Here is a 27,529-nt window from a genome sequence, read left to right on the forward strand (position 1 = left end):
TGCTCCACGTATTTGCTATTGTTCACTAGCAGTTTGTTCAACGTATGTGCAAAAACCTGGTTAGCTTTGAGTAGTCACACAGAATGTGTGTAACTCTTGGAATCAAGTTTTGAGTCAAATACTGGTGTTTACAAATTCAGAATGAGCTTTCTGTGAGCATTTCCCATATTTGCTTAAAAATAGCTATTTCCTCAAACATTCCTGCCGGTAAACTCTTTCACTAGATTTTCAAGAGGAAAGAGGCAGATTCAGACTTGGTTTAAACAGATGCAACTCTTAATTTAAATATAGATGCAGCTGCTTAGTTCTGGTTTTGAGATAACCCATGGCTTGGTGCACAGAGCTTTAGCTCTGTATCTGTCGGTTGTTATGACTAATGAGTTTTACAGCCAAAGCCCTTTACATTGAGTTAGGAATTCACAACTAAATATATAGGGTTTCTCAATAAAACTGGTTCTTTACCATGTAATTAAGGCGATTAAAGCAATTACATTCCCCTTAAAAAGGGCCTCCATCAGTGAAGTAGTGTGGAAGATGATGTCTCAGCATTAACCTATATTGGTCTCTACTTAGAGAGAGAACCTGTTTTATAAATCAACTTGACTCTTACCTGCAGTATTAGCATTTCCAACTTTAGGGCACCTGTTACAAAACTTACCCTGTAAACTTAAGTGCAGAAATTCAACATTTGTCTAACTCTCCAAATTGCTGTTTTAAACACGTGCTTTGCTAGGTTGGGGCTAGAATGCTTTTTCAGGATCAAGTCTGAATGAAATTCAGCTCTTTGAAATTGGGCTTTTGTAGGACTTAAGGCATGCATAGGCCAAGGACTGGTCTTCTGCACTTTTCTTAGGGATGCACAGAAAAGGGGGGGGGGGGAGAAAGGCCCCAAAATAACAAGCTGCTTCTACCTCCAAAAAGTGATTTATGCCGGTTGTACCTAATGGAAGATTTGCAAGCTGATCATTTCAACTAAGGACCTGAGTAGCAATTATAAGGTTCCATAATTAGTTAACTTCCTTTAACCTCACTACTTTGAAGCAACTATTTCTTGTCATTTCATTAAGATCTGCTGGAAGAAGAAGGGTAATATTGTTAGCAGAACAGCCAAAACCAGGTTAGTAAACTCTTGCAAAAGTGAGATGAAACTGGCTTTGTCTTAGTTGGCTTTTATCTTAGTATTATATAGTTTTATTTTTAAAAAACTGTTAACATCAGTGATAATATGCAGTATAGAGCATCTGGAGATTTGTGATTCTGAAATAGTATATACACTGTATCACGTCATTCAAATAAGTTTTATTGTACATGTGCCCTTTTCAAGTGCATTTTGAAAGCTGCTGTTTCATACCATAGCCTTTCATAATGCATTTTAAAGAACACTAATATTACATAGTGGCACAGAGAAAGCTGGCTTGCATAGCTAGCTGGGGATTCCCCTTCAGTGGGAAAATCCCTGAGTGGTGTAGCTGGCTCTACACCACCTGGTCTTGGGAATGGGAAAGGGTGTGTAATTGTCCAGAGCAGTGTGCTCCAGAAATCCTGAAGTGGCAGGCAGCATCTTTGGTGCCATAAATAATGGCCATAATTTAGAAACTTTTTCTGATACTGCTCTCAACAATGGTAGGGGCCGAAAAAGCTCCCAGCTGCCTCCTGAACTAAGCGGTTTGGGGCAGAAAGCTGGTTTAATAACATCTTCTTGCTTTCTCTGTACTCCACTGCACCAAGCATGCATGAGAATCTATCCCTCTCTGTATTCCAGTGCTGTGTTGATCAGCCTGACGGAACAAGAGTATACTTTAAAGTACTGTATCATTGCAAACTTTTTCTTAACTTAAAGAAATTATTTTTTTAATACAAAAAAGAAGTGGAAGTTTGAAGACTGTGGTACCACTGCTATGCTGATTGTCCAGATAAGATGACAGAGGAAAACCAGACTAATCTGTGGAAGGTATTCTGGAATGTGATTTGTTTCTCAAGCCTGACGGAGCTGTGTGTCATAATAGGGGTTTGATTTGCAGAGTGCTTTGGTGAAAAATGCAGTATTTTTTTGGTACTCGCTTTACAGGACTGGTGACCTAGTTTTTTGACCCAGTCTTGTCACTTTTCTAACACTTGACCCTGACTTGCTATAGGGTTGGATTTTAGTCCCAGCATGCAGCCTGAATAACTGAAGTGTGCCAGAGAGGTCAGTAGGGTAGCAATCCTTCCACCAGACCATCGGGCTTTCCATAGCTGTGATGGTAGCCTTAGAGATCTGCAACCCCCATGTACATCCTTTGTATATTTAGAGGTTTTCAAGGCCCGGCTTGGCAAAGCCCTTGCTGGGATGATTTAGTTGTGGTTGGTCCTGCTTTGAGCAGGGGATTGGACTAGATGACATCCTGAGGTCCCTTCCAACTCTAATCTTCTATGATTCTATAACCCCTCCATCCCCTTCCAAAGGGCAGGTAATTCCCATTGGAAACACGTAGTCACTGATCTGCTGATTCACCCTGGCTCCTCTGTGGCTCTCTCTGCAAATCCCTCTGTGTTCATGGACATAAGCAGGCCCCACACAGAATAAACCCATGGGTTCCCCAGTGGTCAGGACCCACCATGCTCACAGTGGCTGGAAGGTGGGTAGATAAAATACAGCGTTTGCCCCATAGCAAATATTTTACCTCTCTTGGAATGTAAAGTAGAGCCTTTACATCCCACCAGGAAATTTCCTGTAGTACTGTATTAAAAGAATATTATTCGGTTTTGTCTGAGCTTTGTACAGTACTCACGTGATGCATTCCTGAGAGGACAAGATTTCTTTTCTAATATTAGTCACTTAGAATATGAAACGAGTACAATAGGCTCATGAGGTGGCTAACATTTCTCCACGCCTTGTTATTAACACTAGGCCAAGAGAACAATAAAATGATACCTTTATAAATGGTTAAATTGCTAAACCTTTCAGCAATTGGTATTCCTGGGAATGTGTGTTCCTTCCTACGTCCGTTCCCTTGCAGTCTTACGAGGGTGGTTAAGCGTAATCTCATTCAGGCATTCCATTTGGGAATAAATTTGGGAAACTAGCTGATCTGCACACTTTATAATTTGCATACAGAAAGACTCTCTCTCTACAAAGATTTAATACTAGGTTTCTGCAGTGAGGTCTATCGTTACTTTAAGCCTTCAATATTTTTACAAAAAAATACTATGGTATATTGACTAGTGCATTTGGAAGTATTATGAAGTCCAAGTAAATGACATCCGTCAAGTTAAATGCTCAAAGCATATTCTGTGGTCTTTTGGCTTTTTATTTAAATCATATTTATTCACTTAGGGCCTAATCCAAAACTCACTGGGTGTGTCTAGACTGCAATGTACGCCCTGGGTTAGTAGAACTTGATTTAGCAGATCCTGGGTGTGTTAACCTAGGTCTTGAGTAGCTACACTCCTTTGTAACCGCAAGTTTGGAATTATTGAACCCTGTGGCTCCAGCAGCTACGCTGCCTTATGTAGGCTTGTGTCCAACCACCAATATCCCAGACTTGCAGGCACCTGTCCAAAATGTGGTCGCTATGCCCCTTTGTTCGTGGTACAGTGTGGGAAAACTTGATGGTCTACCAGACTTGATGGTCCAGAAGACAAAGAAAGTCTCCTCATGGGATTGTGGAATTTTTTGGCTCACTCCCAGAACTTGGGTCCAGTGGCACTGCATCTACACTGTAAGGCAATGGGGCTTGAACCCTGGGTCCTGACTTGATTCAGCCTCAGACCCTCCAGCCTCGCGAGGTTTTAGGATCATGAGTCTGAGCCCTGGGTTAGCGCAATTTGTGTGTAGATGCAAGGGGGGTAGGCTTGAGCCTGGGTCCCACTGCATTGTAGATATACCCGCTGAAGCCAATTGAAAGGATTCCTTTTGACTCCAGTGGGCATTGGATGAGGCCTATATGTCTCAGTCCAATGAAATATTTCAACACATGCTTAATTTTAAGTACCTGAGCAATCCCACTCAAGTCAATAGGACTACTTGTTAAGGACTAAAGCTAAGCATGTGCTTAATTTCTTTTACTGGATCAGAGCCTTATTTGCTAACTTGTAACATTCAGTTTCACTCATTGGGTCTTGGTCACTAGTACAAATTAGTGAGGTTCTATGGGAAATATATATTCACTCAGATTTGTGTCTTAGCCTTCATCCCATCCACGGAGTGGTACAAGAATGACTAGTAGGCTGTACTTTTCATTGTGAATCAAATGTAAAATATGTAGGCCCACTGCAAAGCAGAATCGAGAGCATGACTCCTTAGTAAGCACTAAGGAGCCATTTTGCAGGAATTGGGCCATTTGGTTTTACCTCAAGTGACATAGAGTAAGAAAAGCTTTGTGAAGGAGCAGAGGTTACTGAATCCCCTACTATGCACTTACTGAGATTTGACATTACTTACTGGAAATGGATGTTCATTTCTGAACACTCTGTAACAAAGGAAGGACTTTGGGTTATTTTTGTAGTAGTTCAACTTCTGAAACTGTGATCAATTATTGACTAATTGTCAAGCATTCTCAGAGCTTGAACATTTTCACTTCCTGTTTCATGTAGTAAAGTTTCCTTTACTGTTTTCGCTTTCTATCTTCCCCTCCTCCTTCTCCTAGCTTAAAGACTGGGCCAGCTCTCATCTCCCATAGCTTCGGGCTGTCTAGTTTATTATTATTTTTTCCTTGTTCGTTGGCTGTACAGTCTGTTTACATATTTTTATACTCAAGTGTAGTTTTATATTAAAAACAGAGGAAAAAAAGAAAAAATACTTGATTTGAGAAAAAATATTAAGGTACATAATCTTCATAACACTTTCAAAACTGGGGTACCTAAAGAGATGACTCCGCAGCTGTGTAATTGTAATATTGTATATTTGCCTTCCTTTTTAGTCGGTTTTATTTTCTGGTTGTAATTTTTTTCCCTAAAATGTATAGCTTTTTATGAGAGACTGGAAACTTTTAATGCAAATGTTTAGAAAGATTTAAAATTGCAAAGTAAAAAGTCATATAATTTTTTTTCCTTTTGGAAGAAATTGCTTTAAAAGATGTTTTACTACTGCTGTATTCCAGGGTGGGGGTCAGTGACCACAAAATTGCTCTTGATACTTCATTCTTAGACCTTGCTTTCAGAACGTGCTTCTTGTTTGTAAACATGGAAGATTGCTTATATTACTCAGTTTTTTAAAAAAAAGACAAACAAAAAACATATTTTGGTTATTTTTCTGTTCAAGTGCAATATTTTCCCTGAAGTCTTAAAAATGTACAGTGGTTTCTTTATCTTTCCCCAGTCAACACAAATAAAAAAAACTCCAAAATGCTCTATCTTAAATACATTAAAGGAGAAGAGTCAAATAATTACGTAAGTTAAAATTGCAAAGCAGACTGACAAAAGGTGAGAAACTAAAAGCGAAGGCTAAAGCCCGTTCTTTCTTTCAGGCTTGCTTTGACATCAAAATATGTACAATGGTTTGAACTAAGGGCAAACATTTTATTGCCTCTCTTTCTCTTGTTTCTTTTTAAATACAGTTTTTCTTAAGAAAAAGCACTTAACATGGACATTTATAAAACACGGGGGCCTGATCCAAAGCCTACTCAATGGAAAAATTCCTGTTGACTTTCATGATGATCTTTGGACCAGACTCTAACTTCTTAGCTAAGGCAAAACGCCCATTGATTCCAGTGGGAGATTTGCCTGTCTAAGAAGTGCAGGACTTGCGTCTGTTATCTGCTGAGAGACCAGAAGAGCTTCTTTAGAGCTGTCGTTGTCTTATAGATGGGGCTTGTTTTACATATCATACATATTTATATATAATTATTTTTAAATGCCTATTTCCCAGTAGATGGAAACCGCTGTTCTGTAAATATGTATCTAGGTACATAATAAAAAATCTCTCTGAGAGTTCTTGGAAAGGCTGTTACTGCGCATGCACAGTAGCCACTTTTGTCTTTTCAATTTGTATTTAAGATATTTCCTTATAATAATAGCAATGGTGGTCAGAGTAAATCGCTCTCCAATCGATTGCCAAAATTCTTTACAAGACACTTTTGAGTTAGAAGCAAAACATGTTCAAACTGGTGAACTTCCCAGGTTATTTTTCATGCTCTTAGGGCCAAATGTAGGGCCAGTTTGTGATACCATATACAGGTTGAATAGCCTCTTACTCCACAAGGGGTCTCATTAATTCAATGGGATTGCTCTTGGAGCAAGAAGCTGCTGAGCATGAGAAGGGGTGTCAGAATCTGATCCTGCAACGTGGTTTGTATGAATGCACCTTTAATCCCTTTTGTGGAGTTGCACCCTGCTTACCCTGGGGCTGAATTTGACATCTGTCATTTAGGTAGAGGCAAACCAATTGACTAGTATGGCAAACAACAACTTTCCTCCAGGTTGAGTTCCAATTCCGTGCAGAAGTTTACAGCTTGAACGAGAAACCTCTAAACATCAGGGTTAAGGGCTAATTCAAAGTCAGGGTGAATCTTCCCACAGCCTTCAGTGGGTTTGGGAATATGCCCTTAGGACAGAAGTTCTGAAACAACCCTTACAATAGTAGTAGCCATGAGCCACTTGAATATGAATCTGTACACCCATGCTAAACAGATTTGCCACTGCAGATAGAAATATTGGATTTATATTTTCGTTTCCTTCCCTTTAGCGTATGTGCATAATATGGTTCCACCACACTTGTACGTGTGTATTGTGTATGTGTCTGAATGTTGTACAGCCGTGTGAGCGCGCGAGTCTGTATGTGTGTATAAATAAAAGAAGAAGCTGCAGAAACTTTGTAATACTTTGTGAAAAGGATTATATTATAAAGGTTTGTACTGTCTTGAGTGCACAGCTACTGGAATATATGTAGGGAATCTCAGGAACAAGCATATAATTTGTCCAAGACTTATTTCTTCTCAGAAATGTAAGTGCAGTTTTTAATTCTGTATATTATTTAATATTTTACCAATAAAAATAAACTTCTGACATGAAAGTTTTTTCCATACCAACTTTATGTTAACATTGGTGTTCACGTACATTTCTCTTGTACAACTGAAAACATGAATAGCCAAATAACAGTGTAGTAGGAATCACACTTACACATGATGATAAATCATATTAGCTAATTGCAAAGAATTCTCATACAATACAGAAAACATGAAAAAGACTGGATGGGTTATGAAATTGATAACTAGAGGCCTGCTCCATTGGCTGTTAAAACCAAAGCTAGTCCTTCCATTGACTTCAGTGCATATAGGTGTGATCCCCTATATACAGGGCTGTTTCCTTTGAGATCACCAGTTCACATGGAAGCTAAGGTGTTGCCTGGCAATGTTTGATATGAGTTTATCTCAGTCCTATTCCTCATGGACACACATTCAAATCAAAGTCACCATATTTGGCACCAGAGAGGTCTTTGACTGGATGGATTTGGAGGTAGAATCCAGGTTGGTTTTGTGGGGAGGCTTGCGTTGCCAATAGCTGTTTCTTACTCCCCTTGATGATAATAAGGACTTTGGTTTTCAGAGCTGTCAATCCAGTAGTTTTCACAAGAACTAAATTAACTTTTAAATAATTTTTTAAAAATAAAATTTAAAAAGTCCACTTCATGAAACTCCATGAGTTGGAGGAAGCGGGGTTGTTTTTGTTTTTAAGACTCTTATAAAACATTGGTTCAGTTTATAAAAAGAATTCATCGTCTCCCCTTAAGTATCTCGTCACTGTTATCATAATGGTGACAGCTCTGAGCATCACCTGAATGAATCTTCCCCTTAATTTAAGTGCTGCTGGTGGGTATTTAATTAGCAAGTTTTTCACTTGTTTTTGTTTTTTCCCATGATGTGTTCATTACTGTTACCTACCGGTTTTCACTTTGAAAGATTCTAACATGCAGGGAACGTTATGCTCTGAGCACATATTTTCACACAAGAGTTGCTCTCCAAGCTAAAAGAGAAGTCATGTCACCTGTTATGAGATGAAGAAGGTAGGGGGCAGAATAAGGGCCTGCTCCAAAGCTTATTGGATTTTCTTTTCTAAGAAAAGAATCTTTTCTATTGACTTTGGTGGGCTTTGGATCAGTCTCCAAGAGGTTAGAGGAGAAAGAAAAACCTGAAAGATTGATGATTGTTTAAGCCTGGTGATTCCTTATTTGTCTGTGCATGAAGGAGATTCCATGCAAGGTCTCAGGTCATTAAGGAAGGGGCTTGTGGAAGTCTACTATCAATGCTTTAAGTACAGTATATTATTACAGCTTTATAAAATTTTTGGCTGAGATTCAAATAATCGTGTAACAGTGCCCTTTTCTGGTGCCTTCCTGTCAACAGCTAAAAGCAAAGATGCAGGAGAGCCCTGCTCTCTCAGCCTTAAATTAGGCAATAGGAAATCTTTTCTGCATTACTTACTTTTCCAGGGGACCTGGGGATTCTCAATCTACTTAAAAATGGTCCCTTCCCTGCTCCCCCAGAGAGGATATTATAATGCAAAAGTATTTTGAAGTGTTCCCAACTGTAATCTTGAGCCATTGTGTGATCTACTTTTATCTTCAGCGCAACCTCTAATACAGAATGGAAGCCTTGCTCTAGTTCATGGCCCTGTCTTTGTTTTCTTGCTTGAACCAAACATAACCATGCTTGGTCTTGCAACAAACAGTCCCCTCTCCCTCTTCATGGATGTTCACCAACCATCCTACCATATTTCGTTTGCTCATTTCCACAGTACATGTATAATATGTGACTGACTTGCCTGTCCGAGATATTTGGATCCAAGTGAAATTTCCACTGGTCCATTAAAAGAAAGTAAGCACAAAAGCTGAATGCTGAGCAGCAAAATTTGACAGCATGCTTTATTATGTACATGAAAGAAACCAGCATAGGAAAGTACAAAGAACCACACAAAACAACTGTCGTGGCAGATAATTCAAGACCTTTCTGAAAGATTTTTGTTAGTAATTATTCATGTAGTGCTATAGGTGTTCATGCCCTTCAGACAAGTAAGGAGACTAAAATCCTGATGTATAAGAATCCATATGGTGTAACAATCAACCCAACAAATGACAGCTTTGCTAAAACTACATAGTTGTTCCAAACAACAGGAAATAGCTACATCTCTGGCTTTATTCTCTCTGGCTCCATTATTTCTAAAATGACAGTATTATTTTTGTTGTGTAGCAGGCCCAGAAAAAGGCCAGAAGTGAGCCTAGATGTGTATTTGTGTCCTCAAAAGTGGTGAGTGGGCAAAGAGATTCTTCCTTTCTTTTCTATCTTTATGTGAGTGTTAGCTCACTGATTACCTATATTGAATCATTTTTAAGTAAGATGCTGCAAGGAGTATGACAGAATTCTTTTGATATAAGGCATCGTTATGCCCTGTACATTTCCCCGTTGCAAAATTTGGAATAATTGAAGAACTAAAAATAAATTTTGCTTGGATTGCAATTTACACTGTTCTTTTTTTCCCCTTTATGTCTATCCTAATGTATTTAGTCCTCAGTAAACTTCACTTTTACCCTCCTGCCCTTCAGAACATATTTTTGTCTCCTGCTGCTGTATCAGATGGGCAGACCATGATTTCCAGCATGCTATTATCAGTGCATAATTTTTCACAGCAGAATACCTTGTGAGCTATAATGACTTTTGGATACAATGAAATATGAATTGAAGGGATTAATGTTTAAGTCCTTTGATTGCTTGCAGTTTAGGGGTGAAATGAAAGCTTTTTTATAATTAAGATGCTTGTGGAATAACCTGCATGTCTATTAATGCCTATCATAGGTAATACCAATGTAGTATATGAATAAAACATTTACCAGCATGTTACTACAGAAGAAAGTCTAATCCCTCTGATGAAACCACAGAAGTATTAAGTATTATCTCATTATTGTTGTTATTATTTCACACACACCTGTAACTCTACATTACAATACATATTCAGACTGAAATAGGAACAGAAGTGTCTACTGTTTTCAGAAAACAAACCTTTCACTGAAAAACTGAAAACATTAAACCTGCAAAGCTTTCTGGTTTTGGCCAAATACTTTTCAGTTTTTCAATGAAAAGTCAAAATTTTCCATGGGAACCACCGCCGTTCATCCCTATTTTCTGACCAGCTGTAGTAGTATCAAGTGGCCACTCAAGTTTCTTCCTGGGCTCCAGCTTGCTAATCCTTATTATTTCCTTTTGGTTGCCTACATCAACAGCTCTTCCAGCGTAGGGGCTGGTTATATTTAATTCACTGTGACACTGTTAGCTGCTGCAAGGAATGGAGAGTATTACATATATGTGGTGTCCATTCAGTTCTAACTTCTGTTTTCAACCCTTCTAACTGTTGATTTTGTGGCCTTTACTAGCTGATCACTATCTTCACAGCAGAGGAGATTTGAAATAAAATGAACTTGTTTCTATGGTATATTTTTAGCAGGTAGTTGCAAAGTCCTACCACCCTTCAGCCTGCAGCTCAACAACTACAGTATGTTTTGCCAATATTGCCCCATCTTTAAAAAACAAACCACCTCTGAATGATAGTCATGACTGGTAAGAAGCAGGGATTAGAGAGTTTGTATTGTCTTCTCTTGATGCTGATCTTAGTTGCCAGTTCACTTTCAATTCCTTAACAATAGTTATTTGAGGTATGTCTGAAACATCAGTATGTTTACAGGACTGTTTAGATTAGCTTTCAAAATCTATTTTAGGAGGTACTTTCAGTGTCCCAATACCTATCCAAAACTGCTTTTAGATACCTTTCCCCTGAACATTTTTCTTAGTGTAATAACATGGTGTTATAGTTATTGTAATGCACCTGTGAGATCAAAAGCCTCCCTAGTAGAAGTGATGAAGTTCACACAATGGGTCAGATTTTCAGCTGGTGTAAATCAATGTAGCTCTATTGACTTCAATGGAATTGTTTCAATTTACACCATCAGAAGATCTGTCCTTGTGTTTTACAGGATGCGTTCTTTCAGTATTGCACCGAACGCAATGTGCCGATTGCAAACACTGTGTACTACTTACAATATGAGCTTTAATAAGACCTTACCTGTGCACATTATAAATGTGGCCTGTATCAAGTGGACGAGCTACTTAAGTGATCCTTTTGAGATCACAACTGCACATTTTCATGTAACTTAAGTTCTAGGTTCCAATCAAGATAGATACAGAGGCAAAAATTAAGAAACGTCTACTTATTTTAGATACTAAGTTTATGGGTGTTCAACTTGACACCTAAGGCCTACCTGCTGGACATTTTGCCATCTGCACTTCTCAGAACCTCTGAAAATGATGTTCTAGGTGTCTCAGTTCAGACATCCAAAACTAGCGGACACACCTGAAAATTTTGGCCAGTATACTTTGAAAAGCACAAAGATACAGAATAGCATCAATATTATAGCCAGATCTAAATATATAAAATATCACATGTACTGCACTGTGTTACCTAATGGCCAGATACTCAAAGGGATTAGGCATCTAACTCCCACTGAAAACAATGGGATTGTTTGAGGATCTTGGCCTATGTGCTCATATAAAAATAGCCACATGTTGGCCACTTGATTACCATAGTGTCACATATAACAACGGGAGAGGATTAAAAGGGCAATGAGTGTCACTGAGTCTTGACTGGGTCAGAAATTGTAGAGGCTATGCAATGTGCGGATTAATCTACATCTGTATTTCTCTTTGCTGCATGGATCCTGCTCAGTAATTATGACAATATCATGTTCTAATGGCTGGCCCACAGACAGGCTACTTTATGAGCCTTTAAACTCCTGCTAGCTAAAGGAGATTGTTCTTGGGCCCAGGTGGTAGAAGTCTGAGATTTTGGTTCAGATGTTCCTCAGTTCTAATCCCCATCCAGCTTTGTGCAGTTTAGATGTCTTTGGTACAGTGCTGCCATTTACTTGTTGCAGCAAGGTGCAAATAATACTTTCTCTGGATGGCCTTTTAAAACTGTCTTCTGCCAACTAATATAATTACTTTTGTTCCACACTTGTTAGCCCTGCAACGTTTCTTCCTTTCTTCCTTAGGAAATGGAGAAGTTAGCAGTATGATGTGTAGTACAGCTTACCAAATAGGGAAGAGGAAACTGCTCTGTATTCTTATTTATAGTACAGTATCTCTTAGCAGACCTGTCATGCTAAGCATTGTACAAACACATGACAAAGAGAGGGGTCCCTGCTTTGAAGAGCTCACAGTCTATAAAAGATTGAACTTTTGTAGTGTCTCATTGTAAGGCAATCTTCTGAGACTTCAGGTTATTCTTGTAGCTCTTTTCTGAACCCTTTCCAGTATGTCAATGTCCTTTCTAAAGTGTGGGCACCAGTGCTGGACATGGTATTCCAGTAATGGTCTCACTAATACCATATACAATAATAATAACAGTTCACTATTTCTACTCAATATTCACCTGCATTTGCTGTTTTAGCCACTGCATCACACTGTTAGTTCAGGTTTAGTTGATTATCCACCATTATCTGAGTCCCTGCTTTCCAAAATACAATCCCGTATCCCAAAAGTATGACCTACGTTCTTGGTTCCTAAATATAGGTCGTTGCTTTTAGCTTTATTGAAACATATGATCTTCAAGTGAGCCCATCTTACCATGAGATCCAGTTTGGTCTCCATAACTGTCCTGTCATTATTTATCTCTCCACCAGTTCTTTTGTCATCTGCATCTTTAACAGTAACACACTTACGTTGTCTTCAGATAATTTATAAAGATATTGAATAGCATTGGGACAAGACTGGATTTATGTGGGATCCCACTAGGAATACTCCCCACTAAATGGTGATTCCCAGTTTACAGTTACTTTGTGAGATCTATCAGGTAACCAGTTTTTAACCCTTTTAATATATATGAATTGATTTTGTCCTCTCCCATCAGAGAAAGTGAGACTAGTATTGACTTTGAATTCCATATTTATACTGGTCAAATCAGCTAAAAAACAACTGGAAGATAATTTGCTTCATTAATCTGGAATGCGGCGACCTGTAGAGGGCACCTCAAACACTTTTTAAAGACACCATTATATATGAAAGCTGAAAGCATTCTGAGTTTAGCGTGCATATAATCTTAGGCATCTTTTATAAAAGATAACAAAAGCTGTTAAGGAAGGAGTGATTCTGAAGTTTGCATCACTCTTCATTATATATTACTAAATTTAAAATCACTCATTCATCAATGGTTCTTTCACTCTCCTACATTGCAAAATGGAGGCAAATATCTACCGTGCACCACACTTTACAACATATACTCCCATTAATTAAAGATATCCTATTTCCAGTCTGTTTAAAGCCTCCTTTTATTAAGGAGATCATGGCAACATTTGCTGTTATTTTAGTTTGATCTGTATATGACTTTAAACTAAGGCAGTTGAGGCATAAGTTGAATAAGATGGTGGAAGCACAAAACCTTGATGTAATCTTCCCTTTAGTGGTTTGCCACAATTCCTCTGCTAGTCCCCTATCCCAGGCTACACGTCAGCAGAATCTCCAATCTAACGTTTATCAAGATGGAAACAAAGCCAGGCCTGTACTTCTAGATAAAAATTTAGCCTTCTAACTGCCTGATGGCTTATCTTGTGTCCTGCAGCGCTAACCCTAACCCTTTTCCTGACCCATTTCACTTCTGGTTTTCAGCAGAGCTGTGAGGACTTGGAAAAAATAAAAAAACTTGCTTTGTGAATAAGTTCTCTCTCAATGTTAAAAGCTCTTCAGCCTCTCCATGCTTACAAACCTAATGGGGGAAGAGTCTCTACTCATAATCAACAAAGAAATCATTTAAAGGGGAAACCATTAAGGACCTATCTCTCATGCTTTGCTTCATACAATCTGGTTTTCTTTAGCTCCTTTGTAATCTCCACTATCAAACAGCAGGAATCTCTTAAAGAATGAAACTTGAGCACATTCATCTGTTGGGTTGGTTTTTTTTTTCTTTGCCTTGTTTTAAAGAAATTGATTTCACCCCTTCTGATAGCCAAAATGGATTCCAAAAAATCAAGGTGCTATTTGATGGCACAATCTGCCTTTCTTCGGTTGTGGCTCAAACATTGACAAAGAGGACTCGATGTTGGGAATAAGGGAGAGAGCGCTCTTAGCTTCTAGGCTGTCATCTGAATTCAGCCCATATTGATGATGACTGAAAGATGTAACCAGTACATGCTTGTTTGGTAGCCCATCTGGCATTAAGTAGGAGGTCTTAAAGCACTTCCCAGTGAATGCTATCTATCAAACAAAACAGCTACATCAACTGGCACTAACTAGAGTTACTGCTTGCAGTGACTAGATGATGTGCTACATTTTATGGGTGTATAAGAATGATTGGACCAAATTCACTACGTGACTTCCAATGAAAAATCACATGCTACAAGATATAGAATGGGTGATTCATAAGTACCGCTCTTCCCCCCACATCTATTGAATAAATAACTCAGTATGGTGTTTGGGGTACTGTGCTGCTAGAGTGCCATCAGTCTGGATGATACATTAAGCATACACTAGAATATAAAAACTGCCATACTGGGTCAGACCATGGACCATCTTACCCAGTACCCTGACTCCAAAGGTGGTTGTACCAGAGCTTCAGGGGGGCTGCACACAACAGGGAAAATATGGAGTGGTCCACCCCTGCTTTCCATTCCCAGCTTCTGGTAGTCAGAGGTTTAGGGTTGCCCCAAGCATGGGGTTGTGTCCCTGACAATCTTGGCTAATGGCCATTGATAGATCTATCCTCCATGAACTTCTCTAGTTCTTTTTTAAAATCCAGTTATACTTTTCACCATCACAACATCCCGTGGGAATGAGTTCCACAGATAGGCTGTGCATTATGTGAAAAAGTATTTCTTCATGTTTGTGTTTAACCCGCTGCCTATTAATTTCATCAAGTGACCTCTGGTTTTTTATTGTTTGAAAGAGTCAATAATACTTTTTTACTCACTTTTCTACACCATTAATTATTTTGTAGACTTCTTTCATATCCCCCCTTAGTTGTCTCTTTTCTAAGATGAACAGCCCAAATCTTTTTAGTCTTTCCTCATATGGAAGCAATTCCATATCCTTAGCCTTTTTTACTGCTATTGCACACTGAGCGGAAGTTTTCAGAGAACTATCCATGGTGACTCCAAAATATTTTTCTTGGATGGTAACAGCTAATTTAGAACCTATCGCTATATATTTAGGGTTAGGATTATTTTTTCCAATGTGCATTACTTTGCAACAATGAATTTCATCTGCCATCTTGTTGCCCTGTCAGCCAGTTTTGTGAGATCCCTCTATAGATACTCACAGTCTGCTTTGGACTTAACTATCTTGAATAATTTTGTATCGTATGAAAACATTGCCACTTCACTATTCACCCTCTTCTTCAGATCATTAATTAATTAATCATTAATGAATATGTTGAACAGCACTGATCCCAGTCCAGCTCCTTGGAGGACCCTCTCTGTACAGCTCTCGCCATTTTGAAAACTAACCATTTATTCCTATCCTTTGTTTCCTGGTTTTCAACCAGCTTACTGATCCATGAGAGGCCCTTCCCTCTTATCCCATGACTACTTAGCTTCCTTAAGAGCCTTTGGTGTGAGAGCTTACCAAAGGTTTTCTTAAAAGCCAAGTACATTAGATCAGCTGGATCACCCATGTCCAAAGGCTTGTTGACACCCTCAAAGAATTCTAATAAATTGATGAGGCATGATTTCCCTTTACAGAAACCAAGGTTCTGACTAGCTGTGGTTACTAAAAACCCCACAGTACTTTAAAAACAAAAAGGGTGGTGTTAATCCTGGTGTCCCCATCAAATTTATATTTCATAATAATAACATTTAACACATAGGTCCCAATTCTACAGTAACGTAGGCAAATGTTTTGTTTTGTTTTACACCTGAGAGTAGCCCCATGAAGTCAATACATACATTTAAGCATGCGCATAAATCTGTACAGGTTTGGGACCTTACATTGTAAATATGGGACTAGATCCTCAGCTGGTGTAAATTTACATAGGTCCATGAAAGTCAATATAGTTGCACCATTTACAACAGTTGAGGTTCTGACTGTTTATCTTTAGATCTCAGAATACTTTATAAATATTACAGTTTCTCTCTCTTAATATTTCCTTTAAAACTTAAAAAAAAACCCTTTGTAATTACATAAATGGATGTTATTTCCAGTGACCCATTTCCCTGTTATTTCAAACCTGTCCTTTCTGCAATAAATGCATATTGTTAGTTCTGCTTTCCCCTCTTCATCTGACCAATGGGCAGACTAGAGCATATTGGTATGTTGTGTAGTGATTTATGGGCTAAGAATGATGATGGAGTCAGGTGGTTTGTTAAGGCCAATAGTGATAGGTGCCCTAAATACATTTAGATTAATAGTTACGTATTGTAATTAGGACAAACCAACAGCATCATCTGCTGAGAAGTTTGTTATTCAGGATGGGCTGTAATCCAAACAATGTGGTAATACATCCTAGCATTCTAATGCCATCTAACTAACTTCCCAGGTAATTTATGTTACCGCAGCTTGAGAAAGCATGTTTGTAGTGCATGAATCTATAAAAATGTGGGGTGACAGTGTGTGCTTACCAAACCACCGAAGTCTGGGATGTTCTGGATGCAGAATTCAAAGAGAGTCCTTATGGCACCTAGAGAAATTAACCTAAGAATGAAGTGGGGCTTGGACATCGCTTGTAAATATTGACTCTCTCACTCTACCAACATGATTATCTTATGGTTCTGACTCAGTTCCAGACATTATAGTTGAATTAAAATCATGATTGGTTGACTGACTCTCCAAAGACATAAGAGTAAACCTGGGTGAAACTGGTGAAACATTTGTGTGGAAAATTTCATCAATTAATTTTTCATTCATGAAAGTTTTATTGTTTTTTCTTCAAAAGCTGGTTTAAAGGACCTTACTGTGGACTGAAGATCTGGCCTATAGATGCTAAATTCACTTTAGGGTTACCATATAAGGAAACAGGGATGGGGCTTGGGGAGAAGATAGAACAGTGAATTTATCTGCCCACCACTACTTTTCTCCCAGCTCTGGTTTTGACACATTTTAAAAGAACTTATCTCTTACAGCAAAGATGAGCAGTTGGGAGAAGGCAATTAGCAAAGTAAGCAAGCAAGTCAGTCAGTTGCAACCAATGAAAGCTGGAAGACACATGGTCTTTCACACTATCACATTGCCACTTATTAGTGCCATTAATATTCTGAGGTTGTCACCATTCCCTCCACTGCTTCCCATGTATGATGTCATTACGTCAGCTTTGATTTTTCCTTGTGCTCCTTTTTTTTATAAAATTGTATTTAACCCATTGTAGAGTTGTTATATCATGATCCCAGCACACTGAGTTGCAGTCATGTGTCACAAATGCCCTATTCATCACCTCCAAAATTCTTACCACTCTGTCACTGCAGCTTTTATTTGCACTATTTTGTTGCTAATCATTCACTCCTCCCAGCTGGAGCCCCATATCTTCTGCAAGCAAGGCACAACCTGATGTTTTATGTTTAAAAAGTATGCATAGCAATCAATAGAATTGATACAATCCTTTATGAAGTATTTAACAAAAATACTCACAAAGCAGAGAACTCTTTGGACAATGAATTGCAAGTCATTCAAATATTTCACTGTACCTTTGTCTGTAAGGGTAAGCAGGAAGAGATAAGTAAGTTCTTTGGGACAGAGGCCACCTTTTTTCCCCCGTGTTTGTACAGCACCTGGCACAATGGGGGTCCTGGTCCATGACTGGGGCATCTATATGCCACTGTAATTCATATAATAGTGTGAATTTCAGCTGAAGGAGCATCTCTCCTAAGCATGTCTCACGCTTCCCATTGTGTCTGGGCCCTTAACAATTGCATGTGCCTCATAAAACTAATTTAGGGGGAGATCTTCAAAGGCACAAAGAGCAGTTAGGGAACCAGCTCCCATTTGTGCTTTATTTCTGCTGCGTTTGGACAATACATTTGAACAACAGGCCAGAGCCATGGAAACAGTTAAAGTGTCGTAGCCTTTCTGTGCCTCGTTCCACACATGCAATTCTCCTGGGTGTGATGACAAGATAAACTGGAGATAAGACAGGTCAGAGTTGCAGAAAGGAATACACAGCAAGGATGTTTGCAATATTGGGAAAGAGGATGCGAATGTGGAGTAACTTAACATATCATGTGCTGGTTGGATAAGATTAGGAGAGAGTTCCTTTTTCAGTTGGTGTCCATTACTGGGGTAAGCAATGACATATTGCCATGCTCTGTGTTCACAGTCAGTGCAGTGCTTATCTCTGGTACCAAAGCAAGAAAGCCTCAGACCACTGCTGGGAACATTTTGAAATAGACATTTGTTGCCCCAGAGAAAACCTAAAAGGTGAATCAGGTCCTTGAGGCATCTATAAGCCTGTGGTCACTAGATCTAGGCCGGCACCTTTACCATGTTCCCAATGCAAGTGTGTCACGTGGTATAATGCAAACAAATTTTAAACCTTTATTTGGTTCCATTCTGCTTCTCCACTCTCTTTACCGTTTTTATCTATTTGCAGTACATTTTTATCTATTTATAATATTCATGCCGATGCACAGAAAGGCACAGCAAGCTGGAACATACCAACACCACAAGCAGGGCTCAGAACTGTGCTTGTGAAAACATAAGGGGATACTGGGAAAAAATTCTCAGAATATGGGGCATGATGCAACACCAGGGAAGGATTCCCAGTGACATTGGTTTAGGCCCATATATGTCTAGTGATCCAGATAACATTTATCCTATGATGTTAGGGGAATTAGCAAACAAATTTACAAAACTACTGGCAATTTTTTTAAAATATTGTTTTTAACTTTTTAATTTTAATTCAGACAAACAAAAATAAAGTAAAAACTGACCCAGTGGAATAGGTTTCAGCTCATACACTTTGTTTGAGAAAGGGATGAGAATAGCACATGGAAGCAGGTATTAAAATACAGAATCACGTAGAAAGATAGAAAATACTGAAACACAGATGAAAATATATTATTATTATTTACATATAGAGAAAACCAAAAATGGGTAAAATTGGAAAACATTGTAAATTCTTAAAAGGTATGAAAGAACAATAGACTTTCTGGATTGGGGATACATATATTGGACTCTAAAAATAATCAACAGCCCCAAGGGAGAAAGATAGTGTATATATATATATATATTTTAGACAAGAAATTTGCCTTTTTGTCAAGGTCCTGGACAAGGCTATGTACCACGCAGATCCCACTGTTTTGATGGCTTTAGTGGCACATGAGTGATGATTAGACCTCATATTTTCCCTATGCACAGGTATGAATTGCACCCTAGGCAGTCAATTGCTCCATTGTAAGGATGTTCTATACTTTATTAAAAAGTTATAGAAAAATGGGAGGTAACAAAAGACCAGAGAAGGCAAAATGCATTTTACCAAAGGATCTGCAAAAGAAAAGCTGGACATTTGAGTAATCGTGACAAGTGTCACACTGTTATTCCTGTTACACTAATGGAACAAATGAAAAATGAGGGTGAAAAGATTACTAAACATATAAAAGTTAACAGAACCATAAGCCACAAGTGAAATGGGTTAAGAAAGAATTATAAAGTTTGGCAGATACACTTGATTGCTTTAGATAAAAAAAAAAAAACAAAGCGCTAGATTCTGGTGTGGTGTGAATCAGTGTTAATGGACTCCATGAAATTATGTTAATTTAACGCCAGTTAAAAATCTAGCCTGAAATCTAGATGAAGGGAAAGTGGCAGATTGTTGTAAGGCATTTAACACAGTGACTCATGGAAATTCTATAGTCAAATGAATTCAGCTTGTTAGGGATAAGGACACTGTCATGTGGACTGAAAACAGGCTATAAGACTGTAACGATAGAAAATGATAAATGGTAAACTGTTGACTTTTGGGCTGTCCAATTGTAGGAATTGGTGTTGTTGTAATCTTGATATTATTCAGCGTTTGCACTGCTGCTCTTTGTACTATATCTGTTCTGTGGCTAAAGAACAATCCCCAGCAGTGCCAAACCATAGGTCTCAAGTACACTTAATTTTTATTTTTTTGTAAGAATAGTTTTTAATGGTTGTGCTCTTTGCTCTTCTGATTCTAGCCAATGCCAGTGGAATGGATTCTGCTGGTACCATTTCTATTTTGATAGCCTGTGTCAACAGAATGAACTTTTTAGATTGTAACAACTCCTATATTCTTTGAAAGCTAACTGCTCATTGACCTTTTCGGTGTGCTCTAATATGAATCACTGGCCATCCGCCTTCCTCTCCTGTTTACAGCTTGTGACACAAGAGGACCGCCAATCAAAATGTGGCCTAACAAAAAGGTCAAATATATTATTAAGCATTAAAATTCTGAAAACTCCCTGTTGTGAGAGAGGGTGTGATGAGACGAGGAAATAGCACAGCGTGAATTCATTCTTACGAGTATATAGAGCAGAGGAAATGGAAAAAGAGTAATCTATTCCCATGATCATAAGATTAAAAACTCTTTGTCTTAATTTCATGTTCTACTTAGGGTCCGAGCTGAGACATGACCTGGCGTTTAGTTAAAGTACGAAATCATTTTAGCTACATTAATGTTTAAAAACATGTGAAAATTCAATGTGGTGCTTATGAAAATGCTCTAGAGACTGAAGTCCTCTATGCACACTGAAGGTACAGTATGAGGATGCAGTGCCTCCCATGTGGTCCTTTCAATGTGCTTCATAGTTGATCTGGCAAGATCACCTTTAGGAGTGAAAGGTCTTTATGCTTGTTGAAAACCAGGCCTCTCTGGGATTGATGCTTGGGTACCATTGGTGGTGTGCGTGAGTGTGAGGGAGAGAGATGTGGACATCTCTGTCCCACACTGGCACTGAAGAAATAAAGAGACTGTCTCAGTTAACAAGAGCTGGTTACCAGTAAAGTGTAGGGAAAAATTCAGCTGGGCCCATTTTGTGCAGGGATTCATAGGCTCTGAAGTGCCCTCTAGTTAATGTGACCCTAGCTAGTCTTACATGGTTGAAACATCTAGTTCTGGACAAAAGTCCCTAGCTGCGCTATCTGCTACCAGTAAAACTCATCAATTAAATTATTTAGAATATTAATAAGGAAAATATTACAATTATCAACTGTAATAATCAGTCACAGAACAATCTGCCATCCATGCATCGCAAATACTAGAGGCTTGCTTTCTGGATCAGCTGTTTTCTCACATAAAATGATTAGCCTCTGCTTTACCCACATGCCAAGAGAAACTTAGAGGAAAAGGACAAGAAGGACCGAGTTTCACCTATGCCCATCCCCACTGCAATCATGAGGAATTGACCAGGCAGCTTACAGACACCTGATCTCAACAGATGAGCTGAAATAGCAACCGCATTCTTCATATCACCCTGTCTCAACCTTGTCCAGAAGAAACCAGCCCTAGGGGTGAGAAGATAGCTGAGATTCCTCACAGGTCTAAAGATCTGGCCCCTTAGAACTTTTTCCTCTGCTGAAACTGCAAACAACAGTATTAGTTGTGGTGGTGGCAGCTTTTTCCCAGGTCAATGCCTGTTTGTGATGAAGTGGACTAGGGAAATAAAGCCTCATACTACATAGTTGACCAAAGAGCCACGAGAGTCTGGCAGTTTTTGCTCACTCATTGAAGCCCTGGGTGGGATTTGCTATGTCATCCAGGCAGGCAGTTTTACACGTGGTTGAGGAGAGGTGGAGGCATTGAAATATCACAAGAAACATCTTTGTGAAGGAGAAGAATGAGGGAAAAGAGCACCCAAGATGAGAGGAATCACCTAACCAACTTCATCTGGAAACTTGTAGCAGAGACACTGTTGCATGCGTAGGTATATATGCAGTAGACACTGTTCGATGGTACCCCCAGTATGTAATAATAACAAGAGCTAGTTAAAAGTATGTGAGTGTTCTAAAATGTCATTGACAAAAGGAAAAAAAATTCTTGGCTTTTCCCCCCACTTCCCAACTAGCTCAAATAATTAAAATTTCCACATTATAAAATGCTACTTAGCACATATGCAAGGCTATTAATCTGAGCCATTCCCGCAAACATTGATTAAACCTCCCTATTACGGACTGAGCAGGCCCTTTACCAGGGCTGGGGCTCAGCGGTGGCCTATGTCCATATCAGGACATCTTCCAAGGTAAAAGGAATAAATACCTTTATTTATTAAATATTTATTAAAGGGAATAAATACCTTTACCTGGGGTCTCATAGTAAATGATTGTGCCTCAGAGCCAGGTCTGCTGGGATGTAAAGGGCAGCTTGAGTTCAGGTGGCAAGTGAGAGACAAGAGGGGAGCACAGAGGTTCTCCTTAGGGCCGAGATAGCGAGCTAAGGAGTCCAGCCCTGCAAGGAGCTATCTGGAAGGCTGGTTTTCTTGGCGGAATGCTCCAGCAGAAGGGAGAAGAGAAACTCTCCTTAACTCCCAAGCACTGAGCCTTGCAGCGTGTAGATAGGCTCCTGTAGGAGACCCTGGGTCAGGTGGAATTACAGGTGGAATGTCCACTAAACTGCCTTAGTTGAGAGAAATAAGTTAAATCCTGAAGAAAAGGCCTGCAATCCAGTGGCTACTGAGAGTTCCAAGAGACACAGACTGGTGCATTGGCCCACTGGTTTACATTCCCCTATTATACATATAGTTAAACTGAGGTGCAGAGAAGTGAAGTGGAAGTAAATTAGCCAACCTGGTTGAAAAATGGGAAAGCAATTTTCAAAATAAGTTGAAACCTCAAAGTTGATTCTGTTTTGCAGCATTCAAAACAAAACCTTCCGCTCCCCCCTCTCCTCCCTGAACTTTTTAGTGAAATCTTTTTTGGAAAAACTTTACATTTTCAAATTTTTGTTTTCATCTCTTTCTCTTTGAATAAAGTGAGGATTTTTTTTCTTCTTTCCACTTTTTCGTTTCATTTTACCTTTTGCTACGGTCACTTGTGGGAGAATTTACAGAGGGCAAAGGTAAAAATGAAACTTTTTTCAAAAAGTCTCCGAATATTGCAGGGAAATGATGAATAACAACAAAACTTAGGCCATTAAACTTTAAAAGGTTACAATTTCAGTGCTATGGATAAATACATTGACCCTCTTGTAAACCCTTTGGAGCAGAAACTGCCTCTTGCTCTGTGTACGTACAGGTTGCTAGTACAATGGGACCCAAAAGTGGGTACTGGTTTGAGGTGCTACTGTAATACAGATGATAACCTGTTCTGATTCTACTAGTGAAAGCCAACAACCCCCTCAACTGCAGAGTATTTATTTTAAACCATCATAGAGCAGTTTTTAAAAATGTAATTTTAGCAATGGAGCCATAAAACAGCTGTTCATTTTTGCTCCTTATATTTCTTTCAGATGAAAATGTTCATAGGTGAAGAACTTGAAGGTGGTTTCAGGTGGGAGCCAATCAGACAGAATTTTTCGTGCCCTGTGGACAAATGGTCGACCCACTACAGAAATTCCAGGTAATTATTATAGTTCTTTTCGGCCATGGGAAATGTGCTTGCAACTTCTCATAGAGTATGTCTTGTGGCATAACAATAATCCTATCCCGTTGCCCCAATGCACAAAATTTAGTGAATCGCCTTATGCAAACAGCAATTTCTCTCTCATCTGTTTTATTGCTCTGTCCTTATTGCATGTCTAAATGCTTGGTTTCTTTGGTTTCTTTGTTGTGAAGATTAATGCTCATTATGGAGGTGAACTAATAGCGTTGCCTACAGCCAAGCAAAGCGGAAGTCAGGTGCTGTGCAAGATTGCACAGACAGCTCTGCAAAACGCAGTTCAGTCCTTACCTGAAGCGCCTCTGTCATTCTTTTTCTCAGCTTCCTCTGCATGAATGCTGTCGGTTGTGCCAAATTTACGGCTCTCAGGTATCCTGGCAGGCTCCCATGGAAGTTAGGACTCAGTTTACCTTTCAGCAAGCGTGATGCCCCAAACCCCTCCCATTCCTTCCTAAAAGGCTGGTGGCCCATTCACTGGTCTTCAGAAGGTGCCTAATAGCTGCTTTCCAAACTTCTTATATGGCGTTAGGAGGCAGCTCGGTAAAGGTCGCTTTTTCCCCCTTCCAAAGGTGCTTTGGTAATGGAGTATGAAGTGTGTCCCTTACTTTGGGTTCAGTGTAATCTCCTGTTAAAGCCCAGAGCATACAAACCACACCCAAGCTGATAGATTCTGCTCAGGAGTGGACCAGGCATGAAACAGTGAGGGATATTTCATGAAAAGCCAGAAGAGCCTTGGTGTTGAGCTGTATGGGAATTGAGGCCTGGTGTCTGCACCCAGCATGCCAAGCTTTTTCCAGTGCTATCTGGCCCTCACTCACAATCACACTAAAATCATGCTAACCCTGAAACAAATCATTAAAGAAAAGCCAGGCTGCCAGGTGGCCTCGTACGTGTGAGTATCAGCACCACACTTCAGTAAGTCTCAAGTCTTTCACCCTAGGGCCAGCTCCTGTTATATTTCACTCCTGGAAGGAAGGAGTGCCTCAAGTCATTCACATTGAATCAGTTTGTCAGGTCAGAGAGAGGTATTAATGGGCTCTGAAAGGGACACTGGCTTTTCTTTAATTATATGTCTATAGCAGTATGGGAGGAAAATATGCTAAGGTGAGTTTTATATACACAATGGTTAAATTTACAAGATGTATCTGAAATACTTCCTTGCTCTGCTACAGTCAGTCCATTCAAAACTTGTTTCTTTCCTCCTCTGACAAATGATCACGTGAACATGCAAACATACTCCTCACGGAAAATAACTTGAGAGGTTGCATATGTTCTCAGTTGCTTTCTGGTGACTATGTTTCAACAAATGATTAAATTCTTCAGAAAGGAAAAGGTTAAAAGATGATCTTTAGCTTTGAAGTTATACATGCCAATCTATAGAGTTCAATGGGGAATTAACAAGGCACATCAACTTTCTGTGAATGCAGGAAGTGGCTTCCATTAAAGCCTTATGAAATTTTGCAGAAACATGGGCATAAAAAGGTCATGAGTCCTACCAACTATTCACATTTGTATTGATTTACAAAACTAAATACCTTTTACTAGCTCTAAATACTCTGACTCCAGCTATAATGCTGAACTGCTTCTATACCTCCAGATAATAGGCTTTAAACTTGTGAATGAAACAGTTTAACAAAGCATTGAAATGAACTCACCGCTGGCAAAAAGTAGCATGGTATTTTTGAAGGTAGTTGACATATTGAAATTAGCCTTGTGTGTTTCAAGATTGGAAATCAGTTTTAAGTCAACGGACTTATGCTGATTTTCACTAGTTGAGGATCTGGCCCTATTTAGTTACATATCAAGTGTGACCATTTAAAGTTTTATCAGTTTTTGAGTATCCCCAGACAAAGCAGTGGTCAAAATTATACCGACATACATTACTAATCATTCTCATAACTCCAAATTTGGACGAGGGAAGGAAATGGTTGTCTAAGTGGTAGTAGGCTTTATAATTAAGTGGTGAGAATTTAAAGAAGCGAGCATTTAACGTAACATGATAAACGTTGCAGTTGGAAGTTAACTGTATTTTTAATACAGGATGGACCAAATGATTATGGGGTTCTTCGTTATAATAGATACAGCATTTTGCATGTTAACATCCTTGTTTGTTATGTGAGGTGACAGACTTTACTCTGTACAACAAGGTAAGCCTGCATTTGACTTTGTTCCAGCCACCGAAATAACTATCAGCAAGCAAAACTAGGAAGAAAATAATTGTCAATGGTCCTGTTTTGTTCAGGACGGTCCAGATTTTGAGCTCATTGCATCAAATTCTGTTCCCTCTTGTGCCAGTGTAATTGGAGTTATTCAGGTGTAGCTGAGAACAGAATTTTTACCTGGGTACCAGCTTCTGTTCCATCAGTTCGAGCCGTGTTTTCACCCCAGTTCCTTCTGCTAGTCCTTAAGGGGTCACTGGTGTGCTGGAGACAAGGCTGCCTCTCTTTCTCCTCCTTTGTTGTATCTCGCAGATCCCTCTGGCAGGGCTTCCAAATACGGAGAAGACAGAGTGCATGAGATGGAAAGCAGAAGCAGCCACCAAGGTCAGTCCACTTCCATAGGATGTTCCTCAGAGCAGCTTCAGAGCTGATGTTCCTCAGAGCAGCTTCAGTAGCTGGGTTGTCCTGTGGCCGCTACAGGCAGCAGTGATGGCAGGCAAGTTGCAATGTGATCTCTAGGTTTGGAAAACAGGGCCTGAGCTGGGTGGTCAGTTGGGGAATGGGTGCCTGTTGGTTCTTGAGATGGAGGGGGTCTAGTCAGGATGTTGAGGGTCTCCCTTAGCCAGTGTGGGAGGCAAAGGGGGCTTATGATCAATGATACTCTAAGAATGATGTCTTTCTTCACAGTACACAGGAGCTTCAATGTAAATCTGAAAACTGATTAATTTTATCTCAACCAAAAACATAATTACTTGATACACATGAGCCACCACCTCAGAAATCTGGAAGCTTCTCTCTCTCCAAAGTTTGACCTCTCTTTTGCAAGCATGGGAAAACCTGCTGAGCCATATGAATTGCCTCATGACACAAGAGGAGAAGGACTGGTAAGCTGAAAAGAAGAAAATAGAAAGTGCCAGTTGTTTGTTTCAGTCTTTTGCACTGTAAATTCTTGGGAATACAATCTAGACAAGCCTGCAGCATTCTCTGATGATTGAATAGCAATAGGTTAGTGAGTTCAAGTCTTGTGTAGACACAGTGACAAGCTTGTCATTTGTCTTGTAATTTTAAATGGAGAATCTGAGACGATTTAATCCTGCTGAGGCTATAAGTCAAAAATTTTATTTGGATATGATGTTTGGTCAGTGATTTAAAAATACTGTTTGCAAATTAGTGACCTTGAAAATGAACAGAATGCTGGTTGTCCTTTTCAGATTTGCACTCCACCAGAACAAACTCCTTCTCCTTAGAGAACCCAGGTCTTTGTGCTGTTTTAAACATGAGCTGCCATTTCAAGACTTCCATGAGTGGAACATCCATTGATGTTAATGGGAGCTCTGTGTACAGAATGCTTATGGGATACTGGCCTTATTACACTGTGTCTAGGCACTACACTCATCTGCTAAAACTAGAGTCTCAGTGGTTGTACGTAAAAGAGTTTCAGATCCGTGACAAGAATTTGTGCAAGGTTGTGGCAAGAACCGTCTTTTGTGCAAGACCAGCACAATCTGCCCATGTCAATCTGGCTGGATTCCAACTCAGTTAATTACATTCCTCCCACCTGAATTCCACTGTCTCTATATAGCAATGACACTGGCTTGCTTCACTCTTGTAGGTGATTTCACCTTTAATTCTGAGATGCCCTGCAGTACCAAACTGTGTGTGTGTGGTACAGATTGAGCGGCACCCATTAATAAGAACTCTATTGGGGTTTTGTGGTGACCTCCTTATAGTTAATGCTTAAAAAAATACTAACGTCTTTTAAAACACAGAGTATCAGCTTTAAGCGGAGACTTTTAATATGAAATGGTAAAGTTTGGCTGGATTAAGGGTAAATAAGACTTTCAATTTGACCTAGATCCCTGGCCAGATATTCTGATG

At 39.3% G+C, this 27,529-nt stretch overlaps 1 long non-coding RNA gene across 1 annotated transcript; it reads left to right on the forward strand.

Moving 5' to 3' along the window:
* Positions 1–984: 984 nt before the first annotated feature.
* On the forward strand, positions 985–26,843 carry LOC137154077 (uncharacterized). Its single transcript, XR_010920059.1, has 4 exons — positions 985–1,117; positions 23,344–23,453; positions 25,964–26,035; positions 26,339–26,843. It is a non-coding gene; the product is annotated as an uncharacterized lncRNA (long non-coding RNA).
* Positions 26,844–27,529: the final 686 nt, after the last annotated feature.

This window comes from Emydura macquarii, unplaced genomic scaffold (assembly GCF_026122565.2).
Source record: "Emydura macquarii macquarii isolate MOO-44397 ecotype Brisbane River unplaced genomic scaffold, CSIRO-AGI_Emac_v2 contig_1253, whole genome shotgun sequence".
NCBI lineage: Eukaryota > Metazoa > Chordata > Testudines > Chelidae > Emydura > Emydura macquarii.